Genomic DNA, 27,229 nt, shown 5'->3' with positions numbered 1-27,229 from the left:
GTAATGATCTGGCAGATTGGACAGCAAAAGAAACAGCTGAAGCATCTCCAAATTAGAAACAATGTAATGAATACACATTAGGTATGATGACAAGCAGGCAACAGGATGATGCAAAACTACCACCCTCATATACAGAGAGAGCAACATTTCATTTGCGTGAATTGCAAGAACAAGCACTACCACATGAAAGGGAGCTGTGGGAGCAGCAACGTTGTATTCAGCCATCAATAGATTTCATTTACAGGCAATAGAATACAGTCAATCCAGTAATGCCACAAGCCCTGTTGTATACGGCTCTTGAGCAATTACACCTCCCAGCACACACTGCAAAAAAGTATATTCTTGCTACATTACAGGCAGATTGGTTTATTCCACAATTATCTAAAATGATTTCTATGTGCATTGCAGAATGTGCAATATGTCAATAGTATAGCCTCAAGCCAACCTTAAAGGTGATCATCTCAACAATATCATGCCCAGCAGGTCCATTTTAAAATCTCCATTTAGATTTTGTCAACATGATAGAAAGATGTAACAATTACAGGTATCTTATAGTAATTGGATGTAAATTATCACAATCAATTGAAGCTGGACCCTGTGTACATAATGATGCTAAAACAGCGGCCAACTTTCTGATAAGAGAGGTGATACAGAGATGGGGCGTGGCAGAAGCAATCCGCACAGATAACTGGCCTAATTTTGTCAATATGGTATTTCAACACACTTGCGCCACCTCAGGAAAAAAACATAAACTGTCATCTGTTTATCACCCCTAAAGTAATGGAATAGTGGAGCACCTGAGCCGTCTCCTCAAGGATAAAATAAGCAGACAATGTTGCACTCTGAAAAAGTAATGGTTGTACTGTCTATCAAAAGCCTTGTATGCTCTCAGAAATCAGCCAGGAAATGACCATCTTTTAACGCCACATCAAATTGTGACAGGACGTATCATGCCCACCGTTTAATGATAGCGAGGCAAACGACAAGATGCCCATAAGACAGCTGAAGTTTAGGGCATGAGATCAGTTGTTTTTTACCTGAGTTAATGAAATCTGTTAAGATCTTCTCTAAACAAGTGTTGCAAAATGAGAAGACTGCCTCAGCCCAGCAGACCTGTCCGATACCTGTTGTTTACGTGTGGAATTTTATTTGCAGATGGAAGGATCCTCGATATAACGGTCCCTTCTTGGTGGAAATGAGTACTCCTACTGAAGTGAAGGTGTATGGCAGGAAACCATTGATTCACTTGAGCGATGTGCGACTGGATTCCCATACACTTACACAGACAAAAAAGGAACAAGAGGGGGAAAGCATAACACAAGAGTAACAATTTCTCCCTTCAAAGTGTAAGTGGAGTATTTTGTCAACTCTACTAGCAGACAGGTATATATTGTATTATGTTTTGCTGTTTTCTTTTTCTTTTTATGCCTACTTATGTTAGCAGCTACAATAAAATGGTATTTTTCTTCATGTATGGGATTATGCAATAATATTAAGCACTTGCACAGAGCAGTGCCTGAGCAAGAAAGTGTATCTCATAGTATTTATGCTGGCTTATTAGATCATGTATGGTTTTAACACATGTCAGAGATAGGTATGCAGACTGCTAATATTTCCTGTTTTGTTTGTTCTTTGATTCCACACACCACTATAGGTTACACTCATCTAAGGAGGTACCTCCAAATATTACCATGTGTTTGTTACACCTTTTCGTTTGTAGGATACGAGTGCAAATGCAACCACTGTGGGTTAGACAGGGAACATTCTTATTAAACACTACGCAAGATGAGGAAGAGTTAGCAGATGTAATGAATGTTTTAACAGATTGCAAAGAGCTAGTAGGGAAGTTAGATTCAATGGCCAAGACAGGGATTATGAGGTACAAAGGTGAAACTTGGAGAGCTAGGATCTTGCAGCAGGTATTTTTAAGGGCATCTCCACCTATGCATTTCTGCCAGAATTACTCTGCAATACCTAGGCCCCACGATTGTCAGGAAAGGCCATATCTCTGAGTAAATTGGTCAGTATACATTCAATAGCATTGGCACCATGGCGCTACATTTGGGTGCAGGGTCATAGCTCTATGGACAGGGAACCAGACAAACAATAGCGTATGACAGAAGTGTCAGGTAATATGGGATGAGAACAAATCTAGGTTAACTTGGGTAGAAATGCCTACACTTCTTTAAGTAGGCAGAAAACCCATTATTTTCTCTTTGTGTTTCAGAGGTAATAGAACAGTCCCGGTGGGAGAAAATATCAACTGCAACATCACAAAATTCAACTCAGATATGCGATGGGGCGCCTCCAGTTTAATAGATATTTTTGGGTATTGTGGCGAATAGCTGTACACACGACTCACTTCAGGTTGGAGAGGCCTCTGCTCTTTGGTGATGGTGCACACTCCCTCCTTGGTGATTCCAGGAATTGATAGTTCTGAAATGCATGATCATCCCATGAGCCATCCAACAACCTCGTTGCATAATCATCAGAGGAAGAGAACTGCAGAGTATTACAGAACTACAGCCTGGGAAGATGTGCCACAGGTGCACAGGCTGTTTAACGATGCCCAAATCTTTTTCTGGAGTATCCTTCCGTTCGCTCAAGCAAAGGCAACTGCACTTTGGTTGCAGATATCTTGTTGGGAGTTATTAAAGACTATAAATACCAATGGGGATGGCTTCAATGCTATGAAAGAACTGCGAGCCATGAGAGTTATGCTTATGCAACATAGATATATGTTGGACTTGATGATGGCTATGGAAGGAGGAGTATGTGCCAAGATTCACACGGCCTGTTGCACATACATCCCAGCTAACAATGCCGATAATGGACCACTAACAGAGGCCATAAAAACTTGGCACGCTTTTCAAGAGATGGTGGAGGAGAGGGGTGCTCCTAACAAGTGGTTCATGGGGTAGTCCGCTTGGGTACCATCTTGGATGTCGGGACTATTTAAGGCCTTGTTGCCTATTTTTGTGATGTTGCTGATATTCTGTGTCATCCAGATAGTGATAGGATGTTGCAAAAAAGTATGTCAGAAGTTACAGGGGATGTTAACTACTAGATTAGTCAATACAGTGCAGGATGTTGTGGAGAATGTATACACAGTGATGACTCTAAGCAATAGGGAAGGTGAGGAAGTAGTTGAAAAATCAACTAAAGTCAAACTGTTATAATGAATGTAGAGAATGAAGAAGCCCTACTTATGTCAATAGAAGCACCAGCAGAAAGTCGAGGTCACATTTATGTATTAAAAGAGAAAAACAGGCTTAAGCTGTCTTTGGTAGGAGAATAAATAAAGAGCACTGATGGAGTCAGATCCCCGGGGGACAAAAGTAGATACAATCATCAGTGAGATAGGGAAATGTAATTAGGTACAGAACAAATGGAAGGTCACAGGCCCGCTTGCAAGAATACATATCTGAGAAAATATGTAGATAAGGCAGCACAGTGGTGCAGAATAGGTGGGAGGTTAGGCATTACCAGGCAGCAGATGTGTAGGGAAAATAGTATTGTTAGGCTTCACGTTCTAGTCAAGTCAACGGCACTGGTCGTGTAGCAGTGGTGTGGCTGCGTAACTAATGATAACATGTGAACCTGAATCGTATTTCGTAGACACGTGACTAGCTGTATTTGCAGAAAATATAACCCTTTTCTAGTAATGTTGTACTTTAGCAAATGTTCATCCACCATGTAAATGTATGATGTATTTATGATAAGGCATGTATAAAAGTAACTGTACATTGCAAGATAAGTCGAAGCTCAGATTGCACTTCCACAGAGCTGACTGACCTTCCGCATGCATTTGCCTTTATCTATGATAAAGTCTGTAATATATTTCCTTCAGAAGTCTTGTCGTCTTTTCTTCCATTCTGCAACAATACCCATCTAATCTGCCTGTGAGTGACAATTCTGTCCTAGCAGTGGGAATTTCTAGACATGTGAACTGCAAAGTGCTATGCGTTATCCTTTTCAGCATCTGATAGGGCAGTGCCCAGATCATCTTATTAGTGGTCCCTGATGTCACTCAGTTGTTTACTGCTTCTCTGCCTAAAAGAGGAGAGCAGCTAGGTGATAGCCTTATGTTTATCCATAAGGACAGTAAGATCTAGTGGGCACATTGTTCTGGAGGTTCCATGGTTTCACAACCCCTTGCGTAGTGCAGAATGCTTATAATGTAACATTGCATTTTAAATTATTCCACTAGTATGTCTATTTTCTGAGGCCTGAGGTCTCTAAATGTATGAAATTCCCCAGCTTGGACCACGTTCCTTCCATATCCTTTCATCCAAACAAACTGAATCCTGAAAGTTATCACGGTGATATGTTAGGCACATATGTCATCTTCAGTCTAAAGCACTTAAGATGTCTGTTTCAACAGTTCTGTGCAGTGCGTACTAGCTTGAGGCTCATCCATCCCTTATTGATTTAACCTCACATAGCTATCACTACAGTAATTTGTTTCCGCACCTGGTCAATGAACAACATTTTGCAGTTCTTATCACAGCACTCAAGTTTGGAAACTCCCATTCACCCCTCAGGGATCAGGAGCATTAGCTTGATAAGGCACATCCTTCACCTACCATTCTACCATAATCGCACACTGGCTTCGATTTAGGGATTTCCTTACTCCAAAAACATAACATCCATAGCAACTATAGTAGCACCAGTGGGAAATTTGAAAAGTACTTATTGGCTGCTGTTTGTTGCAGTAAAGGAAAGAGAAAACATAATCTGAAGCCTCCGGTCCTGTAATAGAATTGAAAATTCTTGGCGCGAATGCTAGCAAATGTTTTATTCTACCATCATCTCACACTAGCTTCGATTCAGGGATTTCCTTACTCCAAAAACATAACATCCATAACAACTATAGGAGCACCAGTGGGAAATTAGAAAAGTAATTGAATGTGCTACTTGCATGGATAGGTTTCCTAGCGCAGCACCGGCTTTAATTTTTCACCAAAACGTTTCCAATAATTCTTTTGCATGTATCATCTTGTTTAATGCAATGGGCTATGAAGACACTGTCTGTAATATCTTCTGCACAGCTCTAGGCCTATACAGTGAGAAATGGCCCAAAAACGCAAATACTTGTAATTGGGAAGAAGCATTTTGTATATGCAAATGGACAGGTGCAAGATGGCAGAGATGAGAGTATCTCCATTGAGCACCTCAATAACATCCTTACCCGCCATCTGTCCGTGAACGGGTCACCAGTGGTAGAGGGGTCCCAAATCATGGCATATTCGGCAGCATGCTTCTACAGATGGAAACAGGTCATGCTGTGGGTCTTCCTCTGGTTAGCCACACACAGGTGCAATCACAGGTGGCATAATTACCTCGATTCCTGACAGTTGGCCAATGCTTACCTTCCAACCCTGGCACTGATGATAGCACTAGAAAAATCAATGTGGGGGTGGGGAGCGGAGAAAAATGGGCCAATCACTCTGCTTCCCAGAAAATATCCCAAAACATCAATGAGAGTGAGAACGCACTGTGTCGGAAAATGGAGTTTGATGAAAGATAAATTAGGACCCTTAACAGCTAGTTTATGTTCAGCGGCATGCCATCCCCACTGATGTACTAGTAGCCAACAGCGTCATCCTCGGATCTTGTCTCCACCAGGAGGGAGAGTTTCAAAGTGCATATCTATCTATCTATCTATCTATCTATCTATCTATCTATCTATCTATCTATCTATCTATCTATCTATCTATCTATCTATCTATCTATCTATCTATCTATCTATCTATCTGTCTGTCTATCTATCTATCTGTCTGTCTGTCTGTCTGTCTGTCTGTCTGTCTGTCTGTCTGTCTGTCTGTCTGTCTATATATATATATATATTCACTGAAAAAACCATAGGTTTCACACATGTTATAGTTAGTGGAAATTTTACTGATAAAAAACCAATGAAATTGCCCCGTTATAGTTAGCGCAGGCAACTATAACTCACGCGACCGCAATCCTCTGCTGATGCTAATACTGTATTTAGACACTTATTTGCCCATGTCTTCTTCCATACATTTTTAGCTATACATATATTACAAATATTTTTTTTTCCTAAAGACACATATGTCATCAGCAGAGGATTGCGGTCGCGTGAGTTATAGTTGCCTGCGCTAACTATAACGGGGCAATTTCATTGGTTTTTTATCAGTAAAATTTCCACTAACTATAACATGTGTGAAACCTATGGTTTTTTCAGTGAATTTGCAAGGTTTTTTAAATGCTAATTCCTAACTATAACGTGTGTGAAACCTATGGTTTTTTCAGTGAATTAGTACGGTTTTTTAAATGCTAAGTTTTTTTCCCTTATAATAAGCCCTGTACATTTGGTGGCCTACGGCCACCAAAAGCACAGGGGGTGGGGTAAGTGTGGATAGTGTTTTTTTCCATTGTAATAAGCCCAGCACATTTGGTGGCCTTCGGCCACCAAAAGCACAGGGGGTGGGGTAAGTGTGGATAGTGTTTTTTTTATTTTTATTTTTTTACCGTACGCTTACCGTAAGCGTACGGTAAGCGTACCCCGCGAAATTGCCGAAAAAAAAATAAAACCGTTTTTGCACTTGAGGGATGTTTGGGGACTCCCTCCACATGACTATGTGGGAGGGAGTTGTCAAAACAGCCCCTTTACATGTTTTTGGGCTTCCGATTTTAAAAATCTCTCTCAGTGCGAGAGACAAAATGGCGGCCGCCGCTTCCTGGTTTCGGCCGATTCGAATGTTTACTAAGATCTAAGAGCCAATCAGAATCGCGCTCGCGCACGCCACCGTACGCTTACCGTAAGCGTACGGTAAGCGTACCGTAAGCTGGCTCAGATATATATATTGATTTAAAGGCTATTTTCTCAGAATCTACTGAACAGATTTACACCAAACCTACAAAAGGCACTTCCTTGACCTAGGGACTACCTCTCTGCCAAATTTTGAGTAATTCTGTTCAGCCATTCGGGCTGTAGCTCGTTCTAAAGGTCCTATGGAAAAATGCATGGGAAAAACGCGTTTTGGGACCCCCCTTTTATCTCAGCCCCCGCTTGACGAATCCCCCCGAGACTTTCAGGGTAGGAGCGGAGCGTAGCGCCCCACCTATTTTGAGAAATTCGCGAGGATTCGTCGACCGGCGCCAAAGTTATTCAAAATAGAATGTTGAGGTTTTCCTATGGAAACGTGGTCCTAACTATAACTACCTACTGGCTATCGCCAGTAGGTAATATATATATATATATATATATATATATATATATATATATATATATATATATATATTTATATACGCGCTCACTCCCAATCTTTTCAAGACTCGGAAAGCACTCTACGGGAAACTCCTGCAATCTTTAAATCCTTTATTGCGTTGCAAGCATGAAAAACATGACGCGTTTCGGCTATGCCTTAGTTGAATGTTCTCATGGAGCGCGCCAAAAAGCAGCATATTTAAAAGTGCATTACGTGAATCACATGACAAAGTGAAGCATGAGAATTAACAAAGGACAATCTCCTTGCAAAATATGGCGCCATATTGGAATGTAGTTTTGAAATGCTCAAATGCAGATTCGTAATAATTTCTGATAAACTACTTACATCTTCCAAAAAGTTTTCACGCATATTAGTTCCCTTATTATAAGAGAAACTCATGAAACTATATCGCCGTATATCGGCATAGTCGGTGTCCATATTGCATTAAATCACCATGGATTGGTAACCACTCGCTCATTACTAGTGTCATGCCTACAGGCTACTTGTGCTAGACAGCATATAATTTGACATTTCACAATTCAATGCCGTATATCGCCTACCTCAATAATATGCTTATCTGACAATTATTATGCCGTGTATCGGCTTTAACTTCATCATAGTTAATCACATCGCCACAGTCTACTGATTCACATAAAAGCATCACATAAAAATAAACCTACAAGGAATGATCAAAAATCGAGCACTTAGTTGACACAAATTATTAATAAAAATGATATCGTCGCTTTCATAATTCATACAATTGACATCGGTATATGCAACCAGAAACCCCACTGTTTACTCCATTTCATTTAGTTCAGTCCCCTAGATGAACCGCCAGTTCTTCCCCTACGTTCATACCAAAGGGGTTCTTAGTTCCCAGGTCTTTGATATATCGTGATTCCAACCTGCGAAGTTTTTTAGTTCTACCCCCCCCCTATGCTTATTGGGACATGATCCAACCCATAATAGCGTAACAGCTCCCTGTTACTATTGTGTTTCTCAGAATAATGTCTTGCAACGGGATAGGTAACATCACCCTTAGTTATGGCATGCATGTGCTCCAAGATACATATCTTGACACAATGGATCGTGCTACCAATGTAGCGTAAGCCACACGGGCACTCCAAACAATATACCACATAATTGGTGTTGCATGTTAGAAACTTTTTGATAGGCTTAGGTTTCTTTAGGCCAGTTACTAGATAGGTGGAAGTCCTCTCACTGCCCACGCAGGCCTTGCATTTTCCACAGGGGAAAAAACCCTTAAGATCCCTTAGGGTTCCGGCTGCCTTGGGTTTCGTAGGGAAATGACTCTGCACCAGACTATCCCTTAACGATCTGGCTTTCCTGAAAGTTACCAAGGGGACAGAAGGAATATCCGTGCCTATGATGTTATCAGTTTTTAGGATATGCCAATTCTTTCTCAAGATCCTTCTTAACTCATTAGCATCACTCGAGAAAGTCGTCACCATCCTAAATTTGTTTTTACCTGCCTCATTTATCTTTCCTCTCTTACTTTCATCTTCCTCTTTCTTTGTATTTTTGTCATTATCAAGTAGAGTAGCTCTAGGTATGTTCCTGACTCTTTGGAGGGTTGTATCAAGATATTCTTTGTTATATCCTCTCACTAAGAATCTATTAGTGCTATCTTGTGCCGCATTATCGAAATCTCCTTCCCTAGTGCTATTGCGTTTCAAACGCAGGAATTCCCCATAAGGAATATTCCTGACTAGCCGGTGTGCAAGGTTGAATTGCCTACCGTGGGTTTACGGTACAAAGACACAAACAACTGATTATTCTCCACTCTGATTTTAAGATCTAGGAAATTAACTGTTTCCGAGCTTACTTCCCCACTGAATTCCAGATTTACAACATTCTTGTTCAGATTGTTAATGAAAATGGCTGCTGCTTCATCGGACCCATTCCATATTATACAAAGGTCGTCGAGATACCTATACCAACAGATCACCTTGCTCATATCAATTTCACCAGGCGTTTTGGACACCTGCTCCTCCCACCAGCCCACGAACAAGTTTGCGTAACTGGGGGCGAAGCAGGTGCCCATCGCTGTGCCTGACCTTTGATGGTAAAACTCTTCACCAAAAACAAAGATGTTGTTATTTAAGCAAAACTCAGTGAACTGGAGAATCATTTTGTATTGTTCCGTAAATTTCAATGGCTTTTTTTTCAAAAAATGAGCTACAGCTTCCAAATCGTATTCATTCCTGATCCTCGTGTAAAGACTAGTAATGTCTAATACAATAAGTTTATACCCAGGATCCCATTGTTGTTTCTCAATGCGCTTCAAAAAATCCTGCGAGTCCTTAATGTACGCAGGTAAGGTTTTCACTAGTGGAAAGAGAAAAGAGTCAATAAAAATCGATAAATGTTCTGTTAGCCCACCCTGAGAAGAAACAATAGGTCTCCCCGGAGGATTATTTTTGTTCTTGTGGATCTTAGGGATGTGATAAAAAGTGGGGACCACTGAATTGAGACATCGAAGGAACAAATATTCCTCCATATTCAGCATAGATTTATCAAGCCACGATTTGATCATATCATGGTATCTTCTGATGCTGTCCAAATACATCTCTTTGGAGACTTTCTGATAGCTCTCATTATCCGACAATTGCCTGATAGCTTCCATCTCATAGTTTTCCCTGGTTTGCAAAACCACGTTACCCCCTTTGTCTGAAGGTTTGCAAATCACCGTACTGTCATTTCCCAAATTGTCAATGGCTACTCGTTGATCTTTGGTTATATTCTGCTTGTTATTTGAACGTGTGAGCTTTTCTCTCAGGGCTAAAAGATCTTTATTAACTGCCTCAGCAAATACATCAATGGCGTCCGTGGGCAATTGTGGTAAGAATTGTGAAGTTGGTTTAAATCCACTCTCATCCTTCACCTGATCAAATCCCAATCGTGTTACTCTGTGTATTTGGTCGTATTCTTGGGTACTCCCATCCTGTCCTTCCGTTAAGTTACCCATCCGAAGTGATTCCATCGTTTCCAGGGCGGCCAAATCTTCACCCGTTAGGGTATCCATCACTTTGAATGTACTCAGATGTTTTTTAGTTTTTAGAGAGTTAGGCTTCATTTTGAAATATTTATGAAGTTTGAATTTCTGTATAAGTTTGAAAAGGTCGATATGTGTCTGTGTGTATTCCATTTTATTAGAGGGACAAAAAGTTAAATCCAGTCTCAATACTTCCTCTTCAGCAGATGTGAGAATCTTGGGTGTTAAATTGATTATAGTAAGATTGTCTAATTCCATTTTTTTCCCCTCCTGTTGCGTGAAAAGAGTTTTGAAAAGATTGGGAGTGAGCGCGTATATGTAAACGCGGATGCACCTTCGCGTTAAAAGCACCCGTCCAGAGAGTGCGCTGTCTCAAGGTGCAGATGGAGCAGTGATATATATTTATATATATATATATATATATATATATATAGACATATATATATATTTATAATTATTAGGACCCCCATTTTTTACTTTACCAGCCTTTCCCCATGTCAACCCCTACACTCATTTACCCCTAAGACCTAAATCACTCTTACCACCCTATAACCTTACCCACCCCTAACCACTAAAATCACCCTTACTAACCTATACCTTACCCACTCCTAAACCCTAAAATCAACGTTACTCACCCCCAAACCCTAAAAACACCCTTTACCATTCAATTACCTTACCCACCCCTAAACCCTAAAAACATCCTTACCATCTTATATCCTTACCTACCCCTAAACCTTAAAAACACCCTTACCACATTCTAATTTTACTTACCCTTAAACCATAAAAACAGCCTTTCAACCCAATACCCTTAGCCACTATTAGACACTACATACACCCTTACCACCAATACCCTTACCACCAATACCCTTAACCAGGCCTAAACCCAAAAACCGCTGTTACCATCCAATACCCTCACCAACTTCTAAACCCTTAAAATGCCCTTACCACCCAAACATAATCTCCTACGCCGACGACACTCAACTGATCCTCTCCCTCACCAAGGACCCCATCACCGCCAAACCCAACCTCCATGAAGGAATGAAGGCCGTCACCGACTAGATGAAGATCAGCCGACTGAAGCTGAATACGGACAAGATGGAGGTCCTCATCCTCGGCTCCAACCCTTCAGCCTGGGACGACTCCTTGTGGCCGACGGCACTGGGGGCAGCCCCGACCACGCATGCAACCTGGGAATAATCCTCGACTCAACGCTCTCCAACAGCCTCCGCATGCTCTGCAAGATCTACAGGTGGATCCCGACAGAAACAAGAAGAACAGTCACCCAGGCCCTCGTCAGCAGCAGACTCGACTACGGAATCGCCCTCTACGCGGGAGCCCCGACCAAGCTCATCAAACGACTGCAACGCATCCAAAACGCCTCTGCACGACTGACCCTCGATGTACCATGCCACAACCACATCACCCCCCACCTGAGAAACCTGCACTGGATCAGATTAATCACTACGTACAGTGCAGAAAACAAAAAATTGAATAAAATCATCAGAAAACACTAGGGCATCCAACGTATGGACACGACACTGTCGGAAATCATAGGAGACCATCCTGAAATATCATATAGAAGAGCGAGAAACATTGGGGACCAAATTGTTCACAGTCACTTCCAAGAAGCAAAGAAACACACATGGTTACAGAGGGAAGGGTTCTGGCCATGCAAACAGTGTAAGGTCTGCAAAATTGCCACACCCCTGAAAGAAGTCCAGATCCAGAAGGGTATGACCTGGAAGATACGGCAACACCTCACATGCAAAAGCTCTTATGTGATATACATGATTGAATGCCCATGTCACAAAAAATACATAGGCAGCACGATCTTCGAAGTCAAAAAACGCATTCTGGAACACGTTCGAGACACAATCCACAAAGACCGAACAAATGCAGTCGCGAAACATATGGAAAGACATCACAATAGCGACTGGGAAACTCTAAGGTACTGGGCTCTGGAACAAATATCTGTTTCGGAAAGAGGAGGAGATTAGCTAAAAATTCTCCATCAAAAGGAATCACATCCTTACATTCAGAACCCTAGACCCAAGAGGGATGAATCAAAACGAAGAACTTTACACCCATCTATAAACAAAGAAAAGGCCTGTCACCCCTTGAAAATAACTGAAAATAACAGGGAATGCAATGCTCACCAGAGAGCAACTGAAGAACTTACAAAAAGAAGTAATTTCTTATCAATTAAATCACGAGGAACAAAGAGAAAGCAAGACTGGTAAACATAGAAGGCAAACATTAAAAATGTTAATATGTACTAAGTACACCAAAGTACTAACAAGACTATTGTCAAAAGTCCGAATGCGCAAATGTAATGTAACAAACTCACTTGCTAAATGAGCACAAATTAATTTTATTTTATTTTTTCACTGTAAAATACTTCACTGACCACAATGCATTTGTTTAAAACAAACAGGAAGTGAAAGCATGCTAAACATAAAAGAGAGGCATGCCATGTAACCTCATCCCGTGATCAAGCCTTTTTGCAGAGGCGAAACGCGTTATATATATATATCCACTCCACTTGTTACTCGACCGGTATACAAAAAAAGCATAAGTGAATTCCACACAATCCTAGAAAAATGGCGTCTGTCGGGTGTTTGTTTTGTTTGTGGCAAATAAATCTATGAAGATATACATCTCCTGGTGTGCGCCTCAATTGCGGTCCGTGAAAGGGATCATCGAAGAGGAATATATGTTCTCTACAAAGTGCCCGGAGGGTAAGGAGCACTCAAACACCGGTGATGTGCTGAAAGCCTTTATTAGGTATACGCGCTGGTCTGCGAGTCGATGATTGCAGCTAGAGCCATATGTTTGCCTGACGCGTTTCGGAGTATATTGTCCTCCTTCCTCAGAGGCTTATGGCATTGAAGTCTGCGTGGAACTGCCTCATTTAAATACCGGATGTATCGTCCCGGATGGACTCCTTCACTCCGTCATGTGAAGCATTCTGGGCATTGTGGTTCCAGCAATGAATGTTCCGTAAATGGTAACGCTGCTAAAAAGATTATTTCGGCCCGTAGATGGGCCCCAGCTCCCAGATGCACGTTAAATCCTTCACCAGTGTTCCATAGAGCGGACCGGTAGATACCGACCCACAAGGCCCCCCTTCCATCTCAGGGGTGGTGCTTCCTTGGCAGCGGGGCAGCCGCCTTACATGTTCGCTACAAAGTGCCCGGAGGGTAAGGAGCACTCAAACACCGGTGATGTGCTGAAAGCCTTTATTAGGTATACGCGCTGGTCTGCGAGTCGATGATTGCAGCTAGAGCCATATGTTTGCCTGACGCGTTTCGGAGTATATTGTCCTCCTCGGCAGGCTGACATCTTCCATACCTTTGAAGGAGCTTGCAGCTTGAGAGCTCCGTGTTGTCCTCGAGTGCCTCTCGCAATGTGGGAACAAGCAGAAGCAGTGATGTTATGGCGGCGGCCCTGCCGCTGAGAGTGCACCACCCCAGGAAGACAGGGGGCCACGGGGGTCGGAATTCACCGGCATCCAAATGTGGAATCACAACACAGGATTGAGGAGGAGTCCGCCCGCTGAGGCCCATTTGTGGGTTTAAAAAGAATATTTTTCAGCAGGATATTTACACTGTAAAGGGAATAATTCCCTGCCGGCACTTCAATTACCAGAACACTTTGCGCAGTTTCATTTAGAACAGCCCATCAAGGGGCGCGCAATCACGTGTATAAAAGAGGCAGTGACCGGACTGTGTTTTTCACTTCACCATTAGCCTTTGAGAAAGAAGATGGCTTCGAAACGCGTCAGGCAGTATTGGTGATACGACTGCGAAAGACATCGGCAGGCTGACATCTTCCATACCTTTGAAGGAGCTTGCAGCTTGAGAGCTCCGTGTTGTCCTCGAGTGCCTCTCGCAACGTGGGAACAAGCAGAAGCAGTGATGTTATGGCGGCGGCCCTGCCGCTGAGAGTGCACCACCCCAGGAAGACAGGGGGCCACGGGGGTCGGAATTCACCGGCATCCAAATGTGGAATCACAACACAGGATTGAGGAGGAGTCCGCCCGCTGAGGCCCATTTGTGGGTTTAAAAAGAATATTTTTCAGCAGGATATTTACACTGTAAAGGGAATAATTCCCTGCCGGCACTTCAATTACCAGAACACTTTGCGCAGTTTCATTTAGAACAGCCCATCAAGGGGCGCGCAATCACGTGTATAAAAGAGGCAGTGACCGGACTGTGTTTTTCACTTCACCATTAGCCTTTGAGAAAGAAGATGGCTTCGAAACACGTCAGGCAGTATTGGTGATACGACTGCGAAAGACATCGGCAGGCTGACATCTTCCATACCTTTGAAGGAGCTTGCAGCTTGAGAGCTCCGTGTTGTCCTCGAGTGCCTCTCGCAACGTGGGAACAAGCAGAAGCAGTGATGTTATGGCGGCGGCCCTGCCGCTGAGAGTGCACCACCCCAGGACGACAGGGGGCCACGGGGGTCGGAATTCACCGGCATCCAAATGTGGAATCACAACACAGGATTGAGGAGGAGTCCGCCCGCTGAGGCCCATTTGTGGGTTTAAAAAGAATATTTTTCAGCAGGATATTTACACTGTAAAGGGAATAATTCCCTGCCGGCACTTCAATTACCAGAACACTTTGCGCAGTTTCATTTAGAACAGCCCATCAAGGGGCGCGCAATCACGTGTATAAAAGAGGCAGTGACCGGACTGTGTTTTTCACTTCACCATTAGCCTTTGAGAAAGAAGATGGCTTCGAAACGCGTCAGGTAGTATTGGTGATACGACTGCGAAAGACATCGGCAGGCTGACATCTTCCATACCTTTGAAGGAGCTTGCAGCTTGAGAGCTCCGTGTTGTCCTCGAGTGCCTCTCGCAACGTGGGAACAAGCAGAAGCAGTGATGTTATGGCGGCGGCCCTGCCGCTGAGAGTGCACCACCCCAGGAAGACAGGGGGCCACGGGGGTCGGAATTCACCGGCATCCAAATGTGGAATCACAACACAGGATTGAGGAGGAGTCCGCCCGCTGAGGCCCATTTGTGGGTTTAAAAAGAATATTTTTCAGCAGGATATTTACACTGTAAAGGGAATAATTCCCTGCCGGCACTTCAATTACCAGAACACTTTGCGCAGTTTCATTTAGAACAGCCCATCAAGGGGCGCGCAATCACGTGTATAAAAGAGGCAGTGACCGGACTGTGTTTTTCACTTCACCATTAGCCTTTGAGAAAGAAGATGGCTTCGAAACACGTCAGGCAGTATTGGTGATACGACTGCGAAAGACATCGGCAGGCTGACATCTTCCATACCTTTGAAGGAGCTTGCAGCTTGAGAGCTCCGTGTTGTCCTCGAGTGCCTCTCGCAACGTGGGAACAAGCAGAAGCAGTGATGTTATGGCGGCGGCCCTGCCGCTGAGAGTGCACCACCCCAGGACGACAGGGGGCCACGGGGGTCGGAATTCACCGGCATCCAAATGTGGAATCACAACACAGGATTGAGGAGGAGTCCGCCCGCTGAGGCCCATTTGTGGGTTTAAAAAGAATATTTTTCAGCAGGATATTTACACTGTAAAGGGAATAATTCCCTGCCGGCACTTCAATTACCAGAACACTTTGCGCAGTTTCATTTAGAACAGCCCATCAAGGGGCGCGCAATCACGTGTATAAAAGAGGCAGTGACCGGACTGTGTTTTTCACTTCACCATTAGCCTTTGAGAAAGAAGATGGCTTCGAAACGCGTCAGGTAGTATTGGTGATACGACTGCGAAAGACATCGGCAGGCTGACATCTTCCATACCTTTGAAGGAGCTTGCAGCTTGAGAGCTCCGTGTTGTCCTCGAGTGCCTCTCGCAACGTGGGAACAAGCAGAAGCAGTGATGTTATGGCGGCGGCCCTGCCGCTGAGAGTGCACCACCCCAGGAAGACAGGGGGCCACGGGGGTCGGAATTCACCGGCATCCAAATGTGGAATCACAACACAGGATTGAGGAGGAGTCCGCCCGCTGAGGCCCATTTGTGGGTTTAAAAAGAATATTTTTCAGCAGGATATTTACACTGTAAAGGGAATAATTCCCTGCCGGCACTTCAATTACCAGAACACTTTGCGCAGTTTCATTTAGAACAGCCCATCAAGGGGCGCGCAATCACGTGTATAAAAGAGGCAGTGACCGGACTGTGTTTTTCACTTCACCATTAGCCTTTGAGAAAGAAGATGGCTTCGAAACGCGTCAGGCAGTATTGGTGATAAGACTGCGAAAGACATCGGCAGGCTGACATCTTCCATACCTTTGAAGGAGTTTGCAGCTTGAGAGCTCCGTGTTGTCCTCGAGTGCCTCTCGCAACGTGGGAACAAGCAGAAGCAGTGATGTTATGGCGGCGGCCCTGCCGCTGAGAGTGCACCACCCCAGGAAGACAGGGGGCCACGGGGGTCGGAATTCACCGGCATCCAAATGTGGAATCACAACACAGGATTGAGGAGGAGTCCGCCCGCTGAGGGCCATTTGTGGGTTTAAAAAGAATATTTTTCAGCAGGATATTTACACTGTAAAGGGAATAATTCCCTGCCGGCACTTCAATTACCAGAACACTTTGCGCAGTTTCATTTAGAACAGCCCATCAAGGGGCGCGCAATCACGTGTATAAAAGAGGCAGTGACCGGACTGTGTTTTTCACTTCACCATTAGCCTTTGAGAAAGAAGATGGCTTCGAAACACGTCAGGCAGTATTGGTGATACGACTGCGAAAAACATCGGCAGCCTGACATCTTCCATACCTTTGAAGGAGCTTGCAGCTTGAGAGCTCCGTGTTGTCCTCGAGTGCCTCTCGCAACGTGGGAACAAGCAGAAGCAGTGATGTTATGGCGGCGGCCCTGCCGCTGAGAGTGCACCACCCCAGGAAGACAGGGGGCCACGGGGGTCGGAATTCACCGGCATCCAAATGTGGAATCACAACACAGGATTGAGGAGGAGTCCGCCCGCTGAGGCCCATTTGTGGGTTTAAAAAGAATATTTTTCAGCAGGATATTTACACTGTAAAGGGAATAATTCCCTGCCGGCACTTCAATTACCAGAACACTTTGCGCAGTTTCATTTAGAACAGCCCATCAAGGGGCGCGCAATCACGTGTATAAAAGAGGCAGTGACCGGACTGTGTTTTTCACTTCACCATTAGCCTTTGAGAAAGAAGATGGCTTCGAAACGCGTCAGGCAGTATTGGTGATACGACTGCGAAAGACATCGGCAGGCTGACATCTTCCATACCTTTGAAGGAGCTTGCAGCTTGAGAGCTCCGTGTTGTCCTCGAGTGCCTCTCGCAACGTGGGAACAAGCAGAAGCAGTGATGTTATGGCGGCGGCCCTGCCGCTGAGAGTGCACCACCCCAGGACGACAGGGGGCCACGGGGGTCGGAATTCACCGGCATCCAAATGTGGAATCACAACACAGGATTGAGGAGGAGTCCGCCCGCTGAGGCCCATTTGTGGGTTTAAAAAGAATATTTTTCAGCAGGATATTTACACTGTAAAGGGAATAATTCCCTGCCGGCACTTCAATTACCAGAACACTTTGCGCAGTTTCATTTAGAACAGCCCATCAAGGGGCGCGCAATCACGTGTATAAAAGAGGCAGTGACCGGACTGTGTTTTTCACTTCACCATTAGCCTTTGAGAAAGAAGATGGCTTCGAAACGCGTCAGGCAGTATTGGTGATACGACTGCGAAAGACATCGGCAGGCTGACATCTTCCATACCTTTGAAGGAGCTTGCAGCTTGAGAGCTCCGTGTTGTCCTCGAGTGCCTCTCGCAACGTGGGAACAAGCAGAAGCAGTGATGTTATGGCGGCGGCCCTGCCGCTGAGAGTGCACCACCCCAGGAAGACAGGGGGCCACGGGGGTTGGAATTCACCGGCATCCAAATGTGGAATCACAACACAGGATTGAGGAGGAGTCCGCCCGCTGAGGCCCATTTGTGGGTTTAAAAAGAATATTTTTCAGCAGGATATTTACACTGTAAAGGGAATAATTCCCTGCCGGCACTTCAATTACCAGAACACTTTGCGCAGTTTCATTTATAACAGCCCATCAAGGGGCGCGCAATCACGTGTATAAAAGAGGCAGTGACCGGACTGTGTTTTTCACTTCACCATTAGCCTTTGAGAAAGAAGATGGCTTCGAAACGCGTCAGGCAGTATTGGTGATAAGACTGCGAAAGACATCGGCAGGCTGACATCTTCCATACCTTTGAAGGAGCTTGCAGCTTGAGAGCTCCGTGTTGTCCTCGAGTGCCTCTCGCAACGTGGGAACAAGCAGAAGCAGTGATGTTATGGCGGCGGCCCTGCTGCTGAGAGTGCACCACCCCAGGAAGACAGGGGGCCACGGGGGTCGAATTCACCGGCATCCAAATGTGGAATCACAACACAGGATTGAGGAGGAGTCCGCCCGCTGAGGGCCATTTGTGGGTTTCAAAAGAATATTTTTCAGCAGGATATTTACACTGTAAAGGGAATAATTCCCTGCCGGCACTTCAATTACCAGAACACTTTGCGCAGTTTCATTTAGAACAGCCCATCAAGGGGCGCGCAATCACGTGTATAAAAGAGGCAGTGACCGGACTGTGTTTTTCACTTCACCATTAGCCTTTGAGAAAGAAGATGGCTTCGAAACACGTCAGGCAGTATTGGTGATACGACTGCGAAAGACATCGGCAGGCTGACATCTTCCATACCTTTGAAGGAGCTTGCAGCTTGAGAGCTCCGTGTTGTCCTCGAGTGCCTCTCGCAACGTGGGAACAAGCAGAAGCAGTGATGTTATGGCGGCGGCCCTGCCGCTGAGAGTGCACCACCCCAGGAAGACAGGGGGCCACGGGGGTCGGAATTCACAGGCATCCAAATGTGGAATCACAACACAGGATTGAGGAGGAGTCCGCCCGCTGAGGGCCATTTGTGGGTTTAAAAAGAATATTTTTCAGCAGGATATTTACACTGTAAAGGGAATAATTCCCTGCCGGCACTTCAATTACCAGAACACTTTGCGCAGTTTCATTTAGAACAGCCCATCAAGGGGCGCGCAATCACGTGTATAAAAGAGGCAGTGACCGGACTGTGTTTTTCACTTCACCATTAGCCTTTGAGAAAGAAGATGGCTTCGAAACGCGTCAGGCAGTATTGGTGATACGACTGCGAAAGACATCGGCAGGCTGACATCTTCCATACCTTTGAAGGAGCTTGCAGCTTGAGAGCTCCGTGTTGTCCTCGAGTGCCTCTCGCAACGTGGGAACAAGCAGAAGCAGTGATGTTATGGCGGCGGCCCTGCCGCTGAGAGTGCACCACCCCAGGAAGACAGGGGGCCACGGGGGTCGGAATTCACCGGCATCCAAATGTGGAATCACAACACAGGATTGAGGAGGAGTCCGCCCGCTGAGGCCCATTTGTGGGTTTAAAAAGAATATTTTTCAGCAGGATATTTACACTGTAAAGGGAATAATTCCCTGCCGGCACTTCAATTACCAGAACACTTTGCGCAGTTTCATTTAGAACAGCCCATCAAGGGGCGCGCAATCACGTGTATAAAAGAGGCAGTGACCGGACTGTGTTTTTCACTTCACCATTAGCCTTTGAGAAAGAAGATGGCTTCGAAACGCGTCAGGCAGTATTGGTGATACGACTGCGAAAGACATTGGCAGGCTGACATCTTCCATACCTTTGAAGGAGCTTGCAGCTTGAGAGCTCCGTGTTGTCCTCGAGTGCCTCTCGCAACGTGGGAACAAGCAGAAGCAGTGATATATATATATATATATATATATATATATATATATATATATATATATATATATATATATATATATTTATATATATATATATATATATAAGATGTATATCTTCATAGATTTATTTGCCACAAACAAAACAAACACCCGACAGACGCCATTTTTCTAGGATTGTGTGGAATTCACTTATGCTTTTTTTGTATACCGGTCGAGTAACAAGTGGAGTGGATATATATATATATATTTATTTATCACATTTACATATATACATATATATACATAATTTGCTGATATATTGATTGACTGATTGATATATACTTACATTTCGTTGTATATGCGTGGTAAAGGAATATATGCTTTTAAAGACCTGCATGGTAACCGCAATGTGTGGTAGAGGCTTTGTGTTGTAAAGGATGCATAGTAAATAATGCGCTGGAAAGGCTGTTTCCCCACAGTTAGTGACCTTATGAAAAAAAGCTCAGTTTCACCACTTTGGCCCGTATTTGCACTATATAAATCTACAAATAAATACAAACAAATAAAAGGGCATCTTCAACAGTCCCCTTACTGGTAGTGTTTGGAGATTCAGGGTGGCTTTACCACAGGCAGGTGGTCTTTTGCCACTACTTGGAAGGTCAGAGTGGCCACTATAATGCCAAAAATTTCCCCCTGACACTGATGGTGTACAAATGTTCCCTGTGAATAAGGGGATGTTATCCTGAACATGGTGCATGCATATCTTTTATATGACACTCATCAATTTTCCCTCCATTCACAATGCTCCAGTCTTTGCAGAATGCACATACCTCCGGGTCTAGCCAGCGCTATATAAAACTCAATAAATAAATCTCAGGTTACCAAGCTTTATCAACTTCAGAATTTCTTGAGGTTTCCTGAAGATGTTTATTTTAAGCATATTGTGATCACCCCTTGGCTGAGGAGTTAGCGACAGAAAAGCAGTTCGGCAGAAAGAATGCATTAGTATTTATTGGGAAATGTTTTTGCTGACGACTCGGGATTAAAAAGACAATTATTATCTGGTTCCACTCAGAAGCCTCTCAGGTAGTTACTTGCGTATCACACAACTGCAATAAGTCTTGACAACATACTATGTCCACAGAGGTGCTTTTGCAACCAATATCATTCCTGAGCTGCTTGACCATGATTTGGAAGCCAGAGCCACATTTCACATGTCTGGAATGTTTCTCCATGGCTCAGTTCTCACTATCATGACACAAACGTTGCTATGTAAGTTCTAAACCCTTGGTGTGCATTGATTCTACAACTGAGAACGGAGGCATGTCCCTGTTTCTGTTATCTGGCTCAATTTTATGTCCTTTCGAGAGCAGGATTTGTAGTTGAAACATTGTCTCCCATATTCCATTTTTTGTGATGCTCTCTTGCAGCTTCACATTTAAATTAGCATTCTGCCATGTCAACGGAGGCATTGGCCTCTGATCCCCAAGTAGAGGACCACTTGACCTAACACCAGGTGTCTGTCTGCTAGTAAGGGATCGCTAAAGCTTTCACTGCATTCAGTAGTGCTGTGGTTACGGAGAAGTATGTGATCTTCGCTAAGTGTGTGTGCCATGATTGTTGATCCCACGCAGCAAAGTATTTTTTATGCTAGAAACAAACGTTTTGTTGTAAAAAAAAAACAGAATAGCCCAAAATAACGGCCCTTCCCAGTACCACCAATCCCAGCCTGGGAAATCTAGTGATGAATGAATGAATAAATGAAATTAATTTTATAAAGCGCACACATACCCAAGGGTGTTGTAGCGCTAGATGAATGCCTGAACCAAAATAGTGTGGTGCGAACACCACTGAGACCTGGTGACTAAGTGGCAGGAAGACCACCAAGCAAGGGGTTTGCACCAGTGAAAACAAAACACTTCCTCCACCTCTAAATGGGATGGGGTAGTCTAGGTTTGATGCTGTCCCTTGTCCACCAAACCCTAAAATACCCCTTTGTATTCCTCTGCTTAAATATGGGAAATAGAATTGTACAATTTAAAGATGTAAATCACCACATTCTACCCATGAACTTGTGTCATCTCTCAAAAGCCCCTTAATGTACAGCACTCTGTTGCTTTTTAGGTATGTTCTCACTTTAAAAATACCAATGTATACATAACAATGGCCAGGCAAAGAGTAAATATGAAAGCACCATACTGTTTGTACAGTATCTGTTCATATCAATGATCTTCTCTTCCCTCGCTATGATCATATGGAACTAAAGCAAAACTATTTATTCTGCAATAATGCAAATGTAAAAACATTTTTTTGTGTGCCAAAGATTCTTAAAAAATGCATGCAAAATAGTGACAAAAGTTAACTAATTAACTGTACGCAACACTGGACTTCTATGTAATTATTTCCTCAACATAATGTGTTGAATATTTCACCTTCATTTGTGCTTGGGCTTGCCGGTAAGGAAAATGGAAACAACTCTGCTAGCAAACCACTGGTTTGTAAGTGCCTTTGTGGCTTTAACAATGATAGGATCTTGCAGTAAGATTTGAAATAAGAAGTTTCTGTTAACAATTGCTATTAAACGATTGAAGCAGCATTTGCCTAAGCAAACCTATTAAGGTGTACTGTGTAAAGCAGAAGAGACAGATCTTGACAAAGCTCGCGTATGTATAATTTTCCACACCAGTGTGTATGTATGTAAACAAAAAAGCACTCTTGATATAAAGTGAATGATTTCCAGAGCAGGTAGTGGCTTTCAAAAACCTTTTGAGATGTGGCAGTCACTACTTAAATGCTTAGATTTTCAATTGAGCTTTGTTGTAATGCCTTCATTTATTTTACCTAAGCATACACGAATAAAATATGTAGTTCTTCACTTCTAACTCGCACACTTGACACAAAGTGCTGCTTACCTGAAGATTATGGGCATATGACATTGTTTTGCTTCGTGTTGGAGGGAACAATTAAGAAAGATAATAGGTGGGCGTTTATTTAATATCAGTCATGGAGCAATAGAGGTATTATCGAACCAGGAGAAATGTCTACACTCATAAGGTTTTATCACATCTATAGAATGACAGTTCAGCAGCATTTGAAAGCCTGCATTAATGTATGTTATTTACAATTGGGTGCATTCAACAACATAGGTTTATCTGGTATTTTAACAGAAATATACTATAGGAATACTAGGAGGGCAAGAAGTACTACTGAAGCCTCTATCCAGCAGCATGAGTAGTCAAGCACCCTTGGGTTGTTGTGCTAAGAGTGGGTGGGTGAGCAAGTGTGAGCTCTTTCATTTCTCAAAGTCTCCTTTACTTACTGAGATTTAGGACATTTACATGTACCAGTGGTGGTACACAATAATGGACTTTCATATAGAAGGGTACAGATGTACATATGGTAGAAGATTCTTTCACTGTTCTTGTTTAGGGCGTCCCAGAACAAGGATAAGGCAGTATGAAACAGATTCTGAGCCCACTAGAGGCACTTTCAACATGTGGATTAACATGTCAGAAGTATCCTTCCTGTACATGTGAAGACTCCACCTCCATCATAGAGTCATTTGGAGGGCGACGGAAGTCCTGGATCTCAACCTGCATATGCAGGAAGTTAAAACAAATATCTTGACAACGTTTCTGAATCCAGCACAGACTAGACAGGAATCTCTTTACACCCTTTAATGAGGCCTTCACTGATATTCTGTTGGGCACCTGGACAAAGCCAGGATATTGCACTCCAGGGAACAGGCAAGTGGCAAGACAACATAGCCTGCTCATAGGGACCCTGGGTTCCTGCTCCAGTGGCCCACCGCGGGGAGTATAGTAGTGCAGGCCTCCTCTAGCCACCTGAATCAAAACATGTTCCCCTCTACCCCACTGACAGTGAATTTAACAAATGGAGACACTCGAGAAACAAGTATTCTCATAATACCAGTCTTGACTCATACCTCCTGGGATGGTACTCGTGCACATTGATCTCCCAAATAACCAGAGTCTTCCCTCCTTTATTCCTCCTTTGACTCATGCCAAACCTCATTTTGCTACTAGGATCTCCCAAATAACACTTTCTAGACTCTTCCCCTCTTCTATCCCTCCTTTATGCTATTAAATCCTACTAACAGACTCACCTGTCCACCGCACCAATTAACTTATTTCCCTGTACTAATCCCCTTTGGATTCGGGAGTTGCGTGCCACTTGCCGAAAAGCACTTCAACGCCTCATTGGGGTAGTAAGCGCTGTATAAATACAACTCCAATTACGTCTTTAGAGGCTTCTTCTGGTTTCTTCATTGAAGTATGGTCCTATTGATAAGTATATGCATCCAGTGGGAATGTAACCACCCACATTTACAACTCTTAGTTGCCTCACACTTTTACAACAGACACGAATGAGACAGAAATGCAGAAGGAAGCCATGTTTTTGAGTTGAATGAGGAACTTGACAGTCTGGGAACACAAGTCCAGAGTCTAACCTGTTTCACATGCAATGACAAATCAAGCGAGGTCTGCGCTACAGAGATTTTTGGTACTGAAGCAACAGACGCTCTCATAGAAGGCAACAGTCCTGGCAAGTTGAATGTCAACCACTGCATATACCTTCCATGCTGCACTATGTGAGATATGTTATTACATGCCTTTGCTTATTCTATCTGGCATATTGTACCCTAGTAGGAACACAGCCCTCAGTACATCAAAGCTGTCTACTTTTGGGAAATATAAGGTGATGCGCAAGTTAAACTAACACAATGTTTTTTGCAGATGTTTTATGTGAAGCTGGGCATGTGCATTTCATCTCTGCTGGTTGAAATATAGGCCCTATTTTTAGAAGCATTCGCCGAGTGCAATACATTTAGAAAGACCTGTTTGTTCTGTAGTTCACTGTGCTGGTATTCCTCGGTCTCTGCCTGAATCGCTAGTGATTACTCGGTCAAAGCCCAATAAACTGTTTATACTGAATTTACTAACATTTGGAGCGATGGACACCACATATTCTGCACCAGTAAAAACAATAAAAAAATAAGCATGTCACACTTTAAAACTCCAAAAGCCACGAAGAAATAGGTACATCGCACTTTATGCTTTAGCCATCTGTCAATCTCGGAAAAATAGGCAGGTGAAGCCTGGGCGTCTTCCCCCTACTCTGACATTCATGGGTAAAAGTTTGCATTTACCTAACAACACTGCCAGATCGTTTTAAGTGGTCCTCTGTATATTGTTATAAAGTATGGATGGTGTATGTATTATTTGTTGAAAGTAACCAAGGGTTCTATGGAACTGAAAGTGTAATTAATAATCTTTAAAACTGCAAGTTCAAATTTCTGTTCATAGTTTGCAATATGTAGGACAAACCCTCTGGACATTGTTAAACACTATCACAGAGTGTTCTAAAGGAGTCTCAGAAGTTGGTAGATTACACAGTTTTCCTGTGACAAATGCTTTGTAGATATCTCAATGGTGAGCCCCGGATTTGTGTCTAGAAAGGGCAGAATGTCAGCAGGCATGGCCAAGTTGGTAGTGGGGCAAGTGATTGTCAAACTCAGTTAAAATGTATAAGGAGCCTTACGAAAGAAAATGTAGGTCCAGATTTACAAAGATTTTGCATCACTTTTTTGGCGTATCCCTGACCAAAATCCTTTTTGGTATTTACAAAGCCACACAAATGTCAATGTGCATGGCTTGGTAAGAAAAAGAAGAGCAAGGCAGCACAGTGCACTTCCTTGCGTTACGTTGTGTCACATAGGTGTTCCATGGGTAGTGCCTGGGCATTTCCATGTAACCCCCTGTGGATTTTGACACAAAGCCATATTTTCCAAGAGATGTAAACATGGGTTTGTTTCAAAATGGTGCACCTGCTTGAGAATGCTGTAACGAGGAGAAATACCTTTGTTTCTCATCATTATTTCCTATTTGCATGTGCGCACCATTCAGCAGCAGACATGCAAAGAGGAAATTGCCTCGAAGGATAGTGTTTGCACGGGATAGTACACCTTCAGGCACAAAAACTATCCTGACCACAGCACTAACACACTTTCGCTGTTGTGAAAGGGAGCCTCGGTTGGCGCTAGGCTGCCAAAAGTGCACCACCACGTGGAGAGAGTAGATCTTTGCAAATTCCTTGAAGATATGGCTCAGTTCTGAACTTTCCAGGTGATGCAACACAGCAACTTTGCTTGCTGTACTGTGTCACACTGCTTCTTTGTAAATATGGCCCCTAGTTTGGAGATAGTGCAAACATTAAACTCGACTACCCTGTAAAAGATAGATTTAAAAAAAAAAAAAAACAGAGGTCAGTGAATGTAAACAACTTGGGAAAAAGATGACCTTTGTAAGTGAAATTAGATGTTTAGATGCCTATGCTAATTTCAGGGCTGTGAACAACAGGCCAGTAACGAAGATTAGAACAACATGATTTAGGATTAGTCAAGGAAACATACAGCTGTAATATAGCACTCTGTATTCTACTGGGCATTGATTTCCAGATATATTTGTAGCTGTGTGAAACATGTTACCCTGATAATATATGGTTGTGTGGATGGAAAGCTTGGGCTCTCATATATTTACTGTTTTTAATTGGGTGGAGGTCTTTTAATCTTGATCATGTGAGACATTTCCAGACACACAATCTAGGGAATCTTCAAGAGTGTTACCAGCTTTTTCAAAATACTCTTTTAGCCTCAGGATTGTAGAGTTATTTCTTCTGTTTCTATGTTCCAGATTCTTGAGGGGTCATTCAAGTTGGGATTTTCCTTGCTCTTTCCTTGTTCTTTTACTTTGAAGTGGACCTCCAGAGGAGATATTTAGCCGGTATGCTAAAATGATTTGGCTTAGGCTATTATTGTAATTCTGCTTAAGTGAAGTTGTGCCTAGGCACCTGAGCATTATGTTAATCCAAAATGCTATACATTTTTCAAATGAATGACCCACATGTTACAGCAAGCCTGGTAGCAAAATGAATGGCAGAGATTTGGCCAAACTCTTTTAGTTAGCCAGTTAGTCTAATGCAGTTATTTTCTACCCACATATAACTGTGATGATTATGCAAGCCCTAAACACTGAGTTCACCTAACTATAAGATTAAATGCTATAGTTATTTGGGAGAAGATAAGTCCTTTCCACAACAGCATGTGGACACATCTCAGCTATTAATTATAACAGATAAGCATCCATTATTATGGCAGACAGTTTCATACAATTACTCAGCAAGTTGGATACTGATTTCTTCAAACATCAACACAAATGCAAGAGACACAAG

General features: G+C 43.3%; 1 pseudogene; it reads left to right on the top strand.

Annotated features, from left to right (window-relative positions):
- The first annotated feature begins 2,456 nt into the window (after nucleotides 1-2,456).
- On the top strand, nucleotides 2,457-3,179 carry LOC146784105 (uncharacterized; annotated as a pseudogene).
- Nucleotides 3,180-27,229: the final 24,050 nt, after the last annotated feature.

Source organism: Triturus cristatus, chromosome 11, assembly GCF_964204655.1.
Source record: "Triturus cristatus chromosome 11, aTriCri1.1, whole genome shotgun sequence".
In the NCBI taxonomy this organism is placed as follows: domain Eukaryota; kingdom Metazoa; phylum Chordata; class Amphibia; order Caudata; family Salamandridae; genus Triturus; species Triturus cristatus.
Note: the sequence above shows the minus strand (reverse complement) of the source record. Positions and strands in the feature narration are given on the sequence as shown.